Consider the following 15,119-nt stretch of genomic DNA (forward strand, 5'->3'; position numbering starts at 1 on the left):
CCCACTTCCATTCTGGGATACCCAAAGGCTGAAGCAATCCCGCTGGTCATTGATGCTCAGCCTTTACCTGCTGACATGTCAAACATCTAGACACATACTCTACCACATCCTTCTTCATCCCGGGCCACCAGTATAATGCCCGTAGATCATGATACATCTTCGTGGTACCCGGATGAAGCGAGTATGGCGTAGTGTGAGACTCATCCAGTATCTCTTGTTTGATCCCCTCATCTGTTGGAACAAAAATCCGCCCCTGATATCGAAGCATACCAGTCTCTGAGATAGAATAATCCTTAGTTGTCCCTGCTAAAACATGCTGCCTCACTTCCTGCAACTGCGCATCCACCATTTTTCCCTCCTTAATCCTCTCCAGCAGAGTTGACTGCAAGGTAATATTAGCTAACTGGCCCACCACCAATTCTATTCTTGCTCTGGTAATTTCATCTGCTAACTCCCTCGAGATCTGGGTGGAACTATACAACTATCCTGGGCCCCTCCGACTCAATGCATCCACCACCACGTTTGCTTTCACTGAGTGGTAGAGGATATCGTAGTCATAATCCTTAACCAACTCTAACCAACGCCTTTGTCTCATGTTCAGATCCTTCTAAGTGAAGAAATACTTCAAACTCTTATGGTTTATGTATATCTCGCACTTCTCCCCATACAGATAATGCCGCCAAACCTTCAGTGCGGATACCACTGCCGCCAGTTCCAAATCATGAGTAGGATACCGCTGCTCATACTCCTTCAGCTGCCGCGATGCTTAGGCTATAACTTTCTCATTCTGCATCAGCACGCAGCCTAAACCCATCCTCGATGCATCACAGTAAACCACAAAATTTCCTTTCTCCAAAGGAAGACTCAACACAGGTGCAGAGATAAGCCGTCGCTTCAACTCTTGGAAACCGTTCTCACACCTCTCTGACCAAGAAAACCTCTGATTCTATCTTGTCAACTCTGTCATTGGTGAAGCGATCTTTGAGAACCCCTCCACAAACTGCCTGTAGTAACCTGCCAACCTAAGGAAACTCCGCACCTCCGAGGCATTCCTTGGCCTCGGCTAATCTCTCACTGCTTCCACCTTGGATGGATCCACATTAATCCCTTCTACACCAACTATTTTCCCAAGGAAATTCACCTCTGGAAACCAAAACTCACACTTCTTAAACTTGGCATACAACTGATGCTCCCTTAACCTCTGTAAAACCTGTCGAAGATGTTGCTCATGCTCTGCCTCTGAACTGGAGTATACTAGAATGTCGTCAATGAAGACAATAACGAACTGATCTAAGAAGTCCTTGAACACCCTGTTCATCAAATCCATAAAAGCTGCTGGGGCATTGGTCAAACCGAAAGACATGACCAAGAATTCATAGTGCCCATATCATGTCCGGAAGGTCGTCTTTGGTATATTCTCATCTTTGATCCTCAGCTGGTGATAACCAGATCGTAGATCAATCTTTGAGAACACCGTCTTTCCCTGTAGTTGATCGAACAAGTCATCAATCCTTGGTAAATGGTACTTATTCTTTATGGTCAACTTGTTCAATTCTCGATAATCTATACACATCCTCAACGTCCCGTCCTTCTTCTTAACAAATAACATTGGAGCGCCCAATGGTGAGTAACTAGGTCTGATGAAACCCAAATCTAGAAGCTCCTACAGTTGTATCTTTAATTCCTTCAACTTAGTCGGTGCCATTCTGTATGGTGCCTGTGATACTGATTCTGTCCCCGGTGCTAACTCAATCTCAAACTGAATCTCCCTGCGTGGCGGCAACCCTGGTAGATCCTCAGGAAATACGTCTAAGAACTCACACACCAATCTGGTCTCTCCCAGCCCTGCTGGCATAACCCTGGTAGTATCCAATACACTAGCTAGAAAACCTATACATCCACCCTCTAGCAAGTCTCTGGCTCTCAATGCTAAAATCATGGGTACGCGGGGTCCAGACACCACATCCACAAAGACAAAAGGATCCTCACCCTCAGGCTCAAAAGTCACCATCTTCTTCCTGCAGTCGATTGTAGCCTCATACCTGACCAACCAATCCATCCCTAAGATCATACACTACACCAAATACCCCTTTTCGTAACATAAAAATATAATAGTACTGAAAAATTATTATGGTATACTTATATGTGGTAAAAGTAAAAATGGCGGTAAATTATTTTGGGTGCCCGCCTATTATATTTTTTCACAGCTAATTCTTTTTTAATTACATTGTTTTATTATTTTCCCTGTTTTCTTCAATCCCCATTTTCTTCTTCGGCTACGTCTCCGAAGTCAATCCCCCGCATATACTCTCTCTCTCTTCTTTTTTTCCTTTCTTTCTTTCGCTGGTTTCCTCTTCTTTGACAAAATCCTATTTTGCTCAAATCTTCTTCGTCTCGACCTAGGATTTTCAGAGAAGTCTGTTGGGCTTTCTAGGGTTTCTCGAGCTGGATCCATGCACCGCTGGTTCAGCGGCTTTGTTGACAACTAAATCATTCTTGTATTCAATTTCTTTTTTCTTCTTGAATCTTTCTGGCATTCTGGTGTTCATCATTTGAATTTTTTTTAGTTATGGTTTCTCAATTAGGGAAGAGTTGATTGATCTTTTCTTGAGCTGTTGGTTCTGTTTACTGAGGCCTTTTTCGATTTGAATGTCATTAGGGGATTTGATGGCCTCCAGGTTTTCGCAATCTTCGGTGGCGGTTGTTTCAAAACAGTTGGAAGAAGAGTATGTTTCGAGCCATGATGATGTTGATTTAAGTTCGCAGAGAATGGATTCGGAGACTGCTAGTAGTAGTTATGGCAATGGCACGACTGCCACTACCACGAGTATGGCTTATTTGCCTCAAACAGTGGTTTTGTGTGAATTTCGGCATGAGGCTTTTGAGGCTTGTCTTCCCATCGGTCCATCAGATAGTGGGTTAGTCTCGAAATGGCGACCTAAAGATGAGTTTACTCTTATCTTTTCAACTAATTTCATTTATTTCTCTTAATTGTTTGTTGAAATGGGATTCTGTGATGTACCTTCATCAATTTGAAATTTAGTTGATATATAGCATTGGTTGTGCCAAATTGTGAGTAGAATAACTACTAGTTTTTGTGATCCTTTGCTTGCAGATCCTTTTTCAATGGCACCGCAGAAAGCTCTTAAAACAATTGGGAAAAATTTGAGTGCTCAGTATGAAAGGTGGCAACCAAGGGTGAGGATATTATTGGCTTGTACAGAGTTCATATGATATTGTCATAGATTGAATTTTATTTACCTTTGAAGATCTTTGAGCAAGCACGATATAAGGTCCAGCCTGATCCTACTGTGGATGAAGTGAAGAAACTTTGTAATACATGTCGCCGATATGCCAAGTCTGAGAGGGTCCTATTTCATTATAATGGACATGGTGTGCCTAAGCCGACTTCTAGTGGTGAAATTATAACTTTAACTGTTTATTTTGACAATTTTACTTTAGAATTTAGTACATGATATCAACTTGTTGTTGCCTAAGCATTTAGCTTCACTGTTTAGTGAATCTCAGAGTCTTTCTGCTATAGACTTCTTTCCCTCCAATTGTATATTTATTAATAACATGTAACCACTCTTAGCCACGTGTTTAGTAGGTTGGTGTTTTACGAATGTTGTCTCACTTTTAGCAAATTTACTCTAGTCTTGTTACAGACTTGTTGCAATTCAGCCTTAATTTTATAAACTGGTTTCATAAAGTAACTGATGATTCCTGGAGCTTAGTTTGTGAACATAGTATGTAGTTTTTATTAATTTATGTTACCTACTTCTTAAGTTTATTGTTTCAGAAGCTTCAATCTTGGTTTCAATGCCCAAATGGTAAATGGGAGCTTGCAAAAATATTGTCAATCTCAGGGACTGAATCTGTCATTGCATTGCCTGATGAGAAAGTTAGAGAGCTTTTGAAACTTTTATTTTTGCAGCAAGAGCTATGGAAACTTTGAGTTGAGATTTGATTGTCTTTTTCCATTAGATGTTTGATTTATTTTAATGTTCACTTTGTAGGTTTTAAAGGTACAAACTGAAATTTTGGTCCCAACAAATCCTGATATCCTTGATGGTGTAGATGATCTCATGCAGCTAAGTTATCTAAATGAGGAAATCTTCCCGGTGCTGAGAATCTGGTGTGTTTTTGTTTCTATTAAATCTTTAACTTGACTGATGATTACTGAGTGGGCTGTACATAAAATATATCACAATAAATCCAGTCCATTTATGAGAAATGAATCCATTCACGCACTATTTAAGTGAAAGATGCTAAACACAAGGATATTTTTATCATTTAATTTTCTTGTATCTTTTTTCTTCACGCAGGGCCGCTTGACCGCCACGGTCAAGGAGTTCTCAGAGGGACTAGGGGTTTACCCTATTTTTGCCGCTTAGGTCGGCGGGGATTGTAAATTTGGAACTGTAGCAACTCTTTTGTATTATGAACACCTTGTAAACATTTTGAAAGGCTCATGAGCAGTTTGTTTACTTAATAAAATGCACCCTTTCCTTTTTGCTGGTTTTTCACCTTAACCTGATATTAACACTTAGATCACGTTTTTAACCAAAGGACTCGGGTAGCGGGTCAAATTTTCGGTTCACCGTTCACCGTAACTGTTCTGGGGTAACCAGGGCGTTACAACTTGGTATCAGAGCAATGCCAAGGTTAGGGTTCCTGTAGACTGGCTGGGTATGTACACACATCACCGAAGACGAGCTCGACTCATGGTTTGGTAGCTATCTAAGTGGTTACATGTATAATTGTTTAAAAATGATATGTATGCTTTACCTGTGTGCATGAGATATTATGTTGAGCTTGTGCCCTGAGATATTATATCTTCAGCAAATGTGTACTAATTAGTACTGAGATTGCTGGCGCATGCTTATTAGTATGGTTGTTTATGAGTTATTATGTGATACATGCTGAGTGCTGAGTGCCATAAACATGTATTTGCTTGTGAATACTGAATGACTGTGGAATGTGATAGTTGTCTGTTGTTCTTGGACTGTGAGGCGGCAAGAGGTTTAGTTATTACTCCCTGACTGGCCGTATTGATTATTGTTTCAGTAAGGTATGAGTGACTCAGGACAAACAGACATGTCAGCTGGCCAGAGTGATCCAGGCCAGAATAATAACAGTCAGGGTCAAGAGAATGACCAATCTCAAGTTCCACAGCCAGCACCTGCAAACTGGCAGCAGTTGTTTAACGATTTGCAGGCTACAGTGTTGAAACAAGGAGAGGAGCTTCGTCTCCTAAGATAGCAGCAAGTGCCTGTAGTTGCCAGTGTTGCAGAGGCACCTTCTGTGTCAGTGCCAGCTATTGGGCCACTGCCTGGGGTTGAAAACAGATTGGAACCTCTTTATGAGCAGTTTAGGAAGTAGCAACCTCCTGTGTTTGAAGGCAGTGCTGATCCTACCAAAGCTGAACAATGGATGAGCATGATTACCACTGTTTTGGATTTTATGAAGGTAGTTGGTACTGAGAGGGTGGCCTGTGCTGCCTATATGTTTCGGAAAGATGCCCGGATTTGGTGGGAAGTGGTTGGCCAGACCAAGGATGTTAATCTCCTGAGTTGGGAGGAATTTCAGACCTTGTTCAATGAAAAGTATTACAATGACGCCATTAGAGCGGCGAAGGCTAATGAATTCATGAGGCTACTTCAGGGAAACTTATCAGTAACCGAGTATGCCTTAAGGTTTGACCGTTTGGCAAAGTTTTCCAAGGAGTTGGTGCCCACTGATGGGACCAGGAGAGAGCGGTTCTTACAGGGGCTACAGCCCAGGTTAGCCCGAGATGTGCGCATCACCACTGTGGCAGGAGTGACTACTTATGCACAGGTGGTGGAGAAGGCGCTTACAGCTGAAACTGCAGAGATTAAGATCTGGCCTGAAAGTGCAGCCAAAAGGGATTTCAGGAGGCCAGGTCCTCCATTTGTGGGTTCTGGTCGGGGTGTTGGCCCCAGTGACCAGAAGAGGAAGGTTCCTGATACCTTCCCAGTTCCAGGTCCTGACAGGAGACCTCGTGGCAGTACAGTAGGTCGTCCTGGGGGCAGTGAAACCTGGAGGTCTTATCCCGAGTGTCCTAGATGCAAGAGGCATCACTTGGGAGAGTGTAAGGCAAGGGCCTGCTTCTCTTGTGGAGCAGTGGGTCATCTGAAAAAGGATTTCCCTAAGGCAAGAAAGGAAGAGCTCAGGAAGGCAGACAGCTCGGCCCCAGCGCGAGTGTTTGCTTTGACTCAAGCAGAAGCTGAGGCTTCGCCCTCAGTTGTTACAGGTCAGCTTCTTAGTGCAGGAACTGCTTATAATGTATTGATTGACTCTGGTGCTACACATTCCTTTGTTGCTAGTAGTGTTATTGATAGATTGTGTAGACCTTGTGATTTCTATGCTGTGGGGTTTGGTACTTTGTTACCCACTGGGGAGCTGGTTGTATCCAGGACGTGGGTCAGATCTTTGCCAGAGATGGTGGAGGGCAGAGAGTTATCAGTGGATCTTATAGAGTTGGTTATGACTGACTTCAATATGATATTGGGTATGGACTGGTTAGCCAAGTATGGGGCAACCATTGACTGCAGAAGGAAGATGGTCACTTTTGAGCCTGAAGGTGAGGATCCTTTTGTATTTGTTGGTGCTGTGCATGGACCCCGTATTCCTATGATTTTTGCATTGAGGGCTAAGGATTTGTTGCAAGGGGGTTGCATTGGATTCTTAGCCAGTGTAGTCGATACCACCCAGGTCGTGCCAGTGAGACCAGAGGATACTAGACTTGTGTGTGAGTTTTTGGATGTGTTTCCAGAGGATTTGCCAGGGTTGCCACCATGCAGAGAGATTGAGTTCGTTATAGAACTGGCCCCAGGGACGGAGCCAGTGTCTAGAGCACCATACAGAATGGCCCCAGCTGAGTTGAAAGAATTAAAGGTACAGTTGCAAGAGCTGTTGGATTTGGGTTTTATCAGACCTAGCTTTTCACCTTGGGGTGTGCCAGTTCTGTTTGTGAAGAAGAAAGATGGTTCTCTGAGGATGTGTATAGATTACAGAGAACTGAATAAGTTGACAATTAAGAACAGATATCCTTTGCCAAGGATAGATGATCTGTTTGATCAATTGCAGGGTAAGACGGTATTCTCTAAGATTGACCTTCGTTTTGGTTATCATCAGTTGAGGGTTAAGGAGGGAGACATACCGAAGACCGCTTTTCGTACCAGGTATGGGCATTACGAGTTTCTAGTTATGTCATTTGGGTTGACTAATGCCCCTGCTGCTTTCATGGATATGATGAACAGAGTGTTCAAGGACTATTTGGACCAGTTTGTGATCGTCTTTATCGATGATATTCTGGTATATTCTCAGACTGAGTCAGAGCATGAGCAACATCTGAGGTTGGTTCTGCAGAGACTGAGAGAACACAGATTGTTTGCGAAGTTCAAGAAGTGTGAATTCTGGTTGTCTCAGGTGTCCTTTCTTGGGCATACTGTCAGTAAGGAGGGGATTATAGTAGATCCATCAAAGATTGAGGCGGTCAGAGATTGGCCAAGGCCAAAGAATGCTTCTGAGGTTAGAAGTTTCCTTGGATTGGCAGGATATTACAGGCGTTTTGTGGAGGGGTTCTCAAAGATTACTACTTCGTTAACTGAGCTGACACGCAAGGGTCAGAAGTTCGTGTGGTCAGACAAGTGTGAGAACAGCTTCCAAGAGTTGAAATAGAGGTTGATTACAGCTCCAATTCTAAGTCTTCCTACAGACCAAGAGAAGTTTGTGATATACTGCAATGCTTCTCATCAGGGTTTGGGCTGTGTTTTGATGCAATCAGAGAGAGTTATAGCTTATGCTTCTCGTCAGTTGAAGGAGTATGAGAAGAGGTATCCTACTCATGATTTGGAGTTAGCAGCGGTGGTTTTTGCTTTAAAGATATGGAGGCACTATCTCTATGGAGAGAAGTGTGAGATTTATACAGACCATAAGAGCCTGAAGTATTTCTTTACCCAGAAAGACTTGAACATGAGGCAAAGGCGTTGGCTGGAATTAGTGAAAGATTACGATTGTGAGATTCTGTATCACCCGGGGAAAGCCAATGTGGTAGCTGATGCCTTAAGCCGGAAGGGTCCGGGACAGATTCATGGTGTTAGGCTGATAGCCAGGGAGTTAGCTGACGATATGACCAGAGCTGGTATAGAGTTACTGGTGGGCCAGTTGGCCAATATTACGCTACAGTCTACGCTGCTAGAAAGGATTAAAGAGGGTCAGTTGAGTGATCCACAGCTGATCAAGATTAGAGAGGATGTCATGGCTGGAGCATCCAGAGACTATACAGTGTCTGATTTTGGGTTATTGAGATACAAGGGACGGATATGTGTTCCGTTAGACACTGCATTGAGACGGGAGATTCTGGATGAATCTCATACTACACCTTACTCTTTTCATCCAGGCACCACGAAGATGTACCAGGATGTGAGATCGTTGTACTGGTGGCCAGGGATGAAGAGGGATGTAGTAGAGTATGTGGCTAAGTTCTTGACTTGTCAGCAGGTCAAGGCTGAGCATCAGAGGCCGGCAGGGTTATTGCAGCCTCTGGATATCCCAGAATGGAAGTGGGAAGACATCACAATGGACTTTGTGGTGGGTTTGCCCAGGACTGTTGGTCAGCATGATTCCATTTGGGTGATAGTGGATCGCTACACCAAGTCAGCTCACTTTCTACCAGTGAGGACTACTTATACTGTTGACCAGTATGCAGATCTCTATGTGAGAGAGATCGTGCGCCTCCATGGAGCTCCTAGGTCGATCGTGTCAGATCGGGACCCTACATTCACTTCCAAGTTTTGGAAGAGTTTACAGACAACCATGGGTACACAATTGAAGTTCAGTACAGCTTATCATCCTCAGACAGATGGGCAATCTGAGAGGACGATCCAGATATTGGAAGACATGCTGCGGGCATGTGTGCTGGACTTTGGTGGATCATGGAGTAAGTATCTGCCTTTGATAGAGTTCTCCTATAATAACAGTTACCAGTCTACCATCGGAGTTGCACCTTATGAGATGCTATATGGTAGGAAGTGTAGATCTCCCATCCATTGGGATGAGACAGGTGAAAGGAGATACTTAGGTCCTGAGGCAGTTCAGAGGACCAATGAGGCTATTGATAAGATTAAAGCTCGGATGCTTACTTCTCAGAGTAGACAAAAAAGCTATGCAGATCCCAAACGCAGGAACGTGGAGTTCCAGGTAGGAGACTATGTCTTCCTCAGAGTCTCACCGTGGAAAGGGGTGAGAAGGTTTGGGAAGAAAGGCAAGCTGAGTCCCAGGTTTGTAGGCCCATTTGAGATCCTGGAGAGGATTGGTCAAGTGGCTTACAGGCTAGCTTTGCCTCCGGCGTTGTCGGTCGTGCATAATGTATTTCATGTTTCCGCTCTTCGGAAGTATGTATCTGATGAGAGTCATGTTTTGAGTTATGAAGATCTGGAGCTTAAGCCAGATCTCTCCTTTGAGGAGCAGCCTGCTCAGATACTTGATCAGAAGGATAAAGTCCTCAGGAACAAGACAATACCTTTGGTTAAGGTGTTGTGGAGGAACAACAAGGTCGAGGAGGCGACCTGGGAGCTGGAGTTTGATATGCGGAGTCAGTATCCCGAGCTGTTCAGGTAAATTTCGAGGATGAAATTTCTGTAAGGAGGGGATAGTTGTAATGCCCCGGATTCCCTAATGTGGTTTAGCGGCTGGATTTGTAGGCCGGGAGGGCCATAATTGCTTAATTACGCCATTAAATGTGTTTATGCATGTTATGAGAATTATATTATAATATAATGTTACTTGTATGCATATCGATGTTATGTGTTGAGACCACATTATGATGTGGGTTTGCTTGAGATATTCGACATGAGACAATCGTAGATTATTGATTAGCGGTTTAGTCACAACGGGATTAAGCGTCGGGACTTGGGTTGAGTCTCGGGGTGGTTTTGATGATTAGAGCGTTACCGGGAGATAAAGGGTAACGGGATGTGAATTATTGGTGTTTGAGATTATTGAGAATAGCGGGAATTGGAGAGTGTTAATTATGATTAACGAGTTAGGAGGAAAGTACCAAAAATTCCCTTAGGAGCCTTTAGAAAGTATTAAATGACCTAGGGGTAAAATGGACATTTCACCCCTAGGATAGATATAACCCTTGATAGCTGAGAAAAGTGATGGAAAACAGAGTACACTTTAGAGTTCTCCCATACCTTCTTCTCCTCACTGTTCTTTGTGGTTTTTAAACCAATTTTGAGGATTCAAGCTTAGGAAGCAAGCATTAGGAGTTTGGGAGTGTGTTCCATCATTGAAGGCCATCATAAGCCAAGCTTTGGGTAAGTTTCTAACCATGGTTTCTCTGGTTTGCTCTGTTTTGGTTTTGTTTTGCAGCTGAGTTTCCTAGGATGAATTCATGGTTTTTGTTGGGAGTTTTGGCTAGGGTTCCCATGCTTGTGATGCTTGGGGTGTGTTAGGATGGTTTTTGGGTTTATTTGGCATCAAGAATAGGCTTTGGAAGCTTGGAAATCGAGTTAGAATCGAAGGAGATGAAGAAGGTCGGTTCAGGGGTGTTTGGGCCTGGAGGTAGCGCTACAGCGCCCACCCTAGGGCGCTATAGCGCTCCTCAGGAGGCTTTCCGGTGCTTGGGCGGTTCTGAGTAGAGCGCTGTGGCGCTAGGGGTTGAGCGCTGTAGCACTACCCTGTTTTTTCTAAGTCCCGTTTTGAGTGTTTTTAAGGGTTTTTGACTTGGGGTTTCAATCCTTAAGGCCCGGGATCGAATCTACTCACTGTGTGGGCATGTTTCGGGGTCCCGAGGGTGGTGCTTAGGTTAAGACCCTATTATTGTGGATTCTCATTAATGGAGGTTATAATTGGTTGTGATTAGGTAACCGCTAAGGAACTAAAAGGTCGATCGTTCTCAGGGGTCGTCTTTATCATATTTCTCGCTCGAACTTGAGGTAAGAAAACAGTGTATGAACACAGTTGCACCATGTACAGGTATATGACATGCACAGTTTGATATTGAGGCATGTTGGTTGATATATGTGAACGTGGATTGCATATTAAATGCTAATGAATGCTGATTACCTGCTTGAGACACTGACTAGTCAGGGACCGACTCTAAAGTCGATGATCACGCATTGAATGGCTCTATGGCATTAATGCGGGACCGACCCTAAGGTCGAAGAACTTATAAGCGCTTGCCTGGTCTACGACCAGATGACTATAGCCAAGGTATATGACCCCAGTGACCGTTTGTCACGTGGCTAAGGGACGTTGTCCATAGTTTCGACCCTAGAGTCGTGAGGAAGGTTATGTTGGTGACCAATCACCATGCACCTGTCCTGAACATGCTTATGAAAGAAATCACCTATCAGCTAAGCCCTGGTGACCCTATCGTCACATGGCTAGAAGGAGCGATGCTCATTATTGTGACTTTTGGTTATTGTCACCTATTTGTCGGACTGATAGTCCCGAATGGTTGTTATGATCGTTGTTGATATTATATCATGTTTTATTATGTTTTCTTGCTGGGCCTTGGCTCATGGGTGCTATGTGGTGCAGGTAAAGGAAAGGAAAAGCTTGGCCAGCCTTGAGCGGAGAGCTTGGGCGATGTGATGTACATGCAGGGCCGCTTGACCGCCACGGTCAAGGAGTTCTCAGAGGGACTAGGGGTTTACCCTATTTTTGCCGCTTAGGCCGGCGGGGATTGTAAATTTGGAACTGTAGCAACTCTTTTGTATTATGAACACCTTGTAAACATTTTGAAAGGCTCATGAGCAGTTTGTTTACTCAATAAAATGCACCCTTTCCTTTTTGCTGGTTTTTCACCTTAACCTGATATTAACACTTAGATCACGTTTTTAACCAAAGGACTCGGGTAGCGGGTCAAATTTCCGGTTCACCGTTCACCGTAACTGTTCTGGGGTAACCAGGGCGTTACATCACCTTTCTTCACTGTTGGGCAATCTTTCCGGAGACGCCCCATTGTTCCGCACACAAAGCAAGCCTTGGCCCGACACTCGCCCAGATGGCGTCTTCTACACCTCGGGCACTCCGGATAGGTCTACCATGCCTCACCACCACCCTGACGGCCACCCTGTCCACCCCGACCCCTCCTATCAGGACCAGCAGCGATCGAAGTATCAGGAGTATTTCTCTTAAAGTCACTGGGGCGTCCGCCCCTACCTGTTCCTGAATAAGGAGGCACCACTCTGCGGCCCTCGTGCCTCACCGCACTTTCCCTCCAAATCTTGTTCTCCGCTTCCTCAGCAGTAAGAGCCTTCTCAAGGGCCTGGGCATAAGTTGTTCCTCCAGGTACCGTTGTAATCGTTACATCCCGAGCTATCATAACATTAAGCCCCCTGATGAATCTATCTTACCTAGCAGCATTAGTAGGCACAAGATCTGGTGTAAACTTTGCAAGCCTACCAAATTTTAGGGCATACTTTGTAACAGTCATATTGCCCTGCACCAAACCCACAAACTCATTAACTTTTGTTTCCCTGACGGCAACATTATAATATTTCTAGCTGAACAAGTCCCTGAAGCCTTCCCAACTCAGAGTAGTGACATCCCTGGTCTGTGATGCCACTTCCCACCAGATACGGGCATCCTCTCTCAACATATACGTGGCATAGGCCACTCTGTCATGCCCCTCTATCCTCATAAAATCCAGGATAGTAGTAATCATAGTCAGCCATTGCTCAGCCTTCAGTGGATCAGGTCCCCTTTCAAAACTTGGAGGTTGCTGCTTCATGAATCGCTCATACAACGGTTTCCACCTGTTCCTAACCTCCCCAGACTGTACAGCTGGTACCACTGCAGGTGGTACAATAGGGGCAGCGCTCCCTGATGGAGCCTGCTGTCGCAATAGGCGAATATGTTCATCCTGGCTCTGTAACCGAGCCTGCATATCTGCCATGAGTTGCTGCCAGTTCTCAGGGAATGGCGGAGGAATCGGGCCCTAGTCATCACCCCCGGTCCCAGACCTAGTGCCGGCTAGTCGCGTAGATTTTCTTAGATGCATAGCTATCCAATTCAATCTGCAATCAACGACTCGGTAGTCAGACCATGATGACAGGGTAAAAACTTCTCCAAAACCCATCAAAGGAACATAACCAATCACAAACATTCAAAATATAGGCATCCACCCACATGCACCGCCTGCTAATAAGCATGCCCCTACATTACCACACCACAACTAAGATAAGAGCATTCACCAATACACACTATACAATTAATCACTCAAATATTCATTTACATGCACTGCGATGCTGATAAGCATGCCTTAATATTTTCATACAACAGTCAAGGGTCAGGCCTTATCAGTATCTCATGTTTCCTATTAATCCAATATACAACAACATTCATAACTCATTTCAGGCATATAAGCATATAAGCATCTATACACATTACCAAACCCTGAATCGAGCTTGTCTCTAGCAACGAATGTACATGTCCAGCCAGTCTTCAGGAACCCTTAAACCTAGGAGGCTCTGATACCAAGTTGTAACACCCTGGATAACCAAGACCGCTACACTGTGTACTTATAAAGGTGTAGGACTTGCTAATTAAGTCATTAATTTAAAACGTGTCACCAAACATGTATGAGCTATGGTTAAAAAGGTTTTGGTCTCAAAAGTTACACTTTATATAATTAAACAGTGTTATACATGGGATCCCAAAAAGAAACAGAGTTTAAAAGTTGGTTTACAGAATCTCCAAAATACAGACAACCATCAGCCATACTAAGGCAAAATAGACATTTCTGGTTCTCACGTCCCTGCCTAAACCCCAACTGTGGCGGCTAAGCCGCTGGTCATGTACATTCAGCTCACAGAGCTCTCAAAGTCAGGGATGATCAAGCTTGCCCTTGCCTTTACCTACACCACATGCACCCGTGAGCCAAGGCCCAGCAAGAAAACACAATATGCAACACAAACAACAATAATAGATAATCAACTCTTTAAGCATGTTCAAACACTTAATACTCCACATTAACCACTCAGCATTTATACATATCCAATAATGCAACTAATCACAATTAACAATTAGGTCACATAATAATCAGGGTCGACAACTTAGGCCGCACCCTCTGTTTACCCCACTGACTCCGGCCCGCTTAAACCGAGCTCAGTGCATAATAAGCTGTCCTCGGCTACTAGTGGCCAAGCCGCAACCTGTGCGCTAGTGTAACCCTTGGCACTCTTAGGTTGTTGGTTCGCTGTTTACATGGCATAACACCATCCTTTCTAGCATACATATTAGGGAACCCTTAGTCCTATTACAAGTACACAACCGGGTGCAGTTTTCTTACCTTTAGTTTTTTACGTTCACTGATTACGAACGACGCTCCTCGAGCACGATCTGTTTCCAAGCCCTAGCTTTAACACCTAGTCACAACCAAGGTATTGGATTCCATTAATATTCAAGTAAAGGTTTTCGGGTACAATACTAGCTTTTGGGAGAACGAAATCCACCAAGCACGGTGGTGAAATCGATCCCGAGCACCCTAGGTTAGATTCCCGCGCCTAAAATCCCCAAAAGAACAAGAATTCATCCAAGGGCTGCGACCCTTGAAACCTAGCTGCAGCCCGCACCTAAAATAGAACCAAAGGCCCCTAGTAAGCAGGCACGCACCGCGACGCTCTCCCTTGGCCGAGCCTCCCTGGCTCTCTTGCTTTGTAGGGCCGCAACGCTCTAGAACAGAGCCGCGACCCTCCCCTTCGTGCCCTAAAAATCCACCATTTTTAGCATCCTAACCCCATCCAAAATCATTCCAAAGCACTCTAACTCCAAACCCATTAATCACAAAACTTTTATCATGACTCTAACAACATGTTCCAACAAAAATTCAGCCTAAAATCCTAGTAAAACACCATTTTGATTCTCTGAAACCCAACAACTCAAAACACCAAAACCAATCATGCAAAACTCAAATTTAAACCTCTTAATTATGAGTTGAAGCTTACCTCTTTCACTGAGCCACTTCCTTGGCAATCTCTGAACTAAAACCCAAGCACTTATCTTCAATTCAGCCCTTAAAAATCAAAATCATAATCACCTTAATATTCAGTAAAAAAAAACTTAGAGTTCTAACACCC

The 15,119-nt window shown here is 44.1% G+C and overlaps 1 long non-coding RNA gene across 2 annotated transcripts; it reads left to right on the forward strand.

Annotated features, from left to right (window-relative positions):
• Positions 1-2,612: 2,612 nt before the first annotated feature.
• On the forward strand, positions 2,613-4,111 carry LOC133780346 (uncharacterized). 2 transcript variants are annotated; one of them, XR_009869244.1, is made up of 3 exons: positions 2,613-3,610; positions 3,803-3,904; positions 4,020-4,111. It is a non-coding gene; the product is annotated as an uncharacterized LOC133780346 (long non-coding RNA). The 2 variants fall into 2 exon arrangements; XR_009869245.1 differs by having other exon boundaries at positions 2,613-3,198; positions 3,270-3,904.
• The last annotated feature ends 11,008 nt before the right edge of the window (positions 4,112-15,119 follow it).

Source organism: Humulus lupulus, chromosome 5, assembly GCF_963169125.1.
Source record: "Humulus lupulus chromosome 5, drHumLupu1.1, whole genome shotgun sequence".
NCBI lineage: Eukaryota > Viridiplantae > Streptophyta > Magnoliopsida > Rosales > Cannabaceae > Humulus > Humulus lupulus.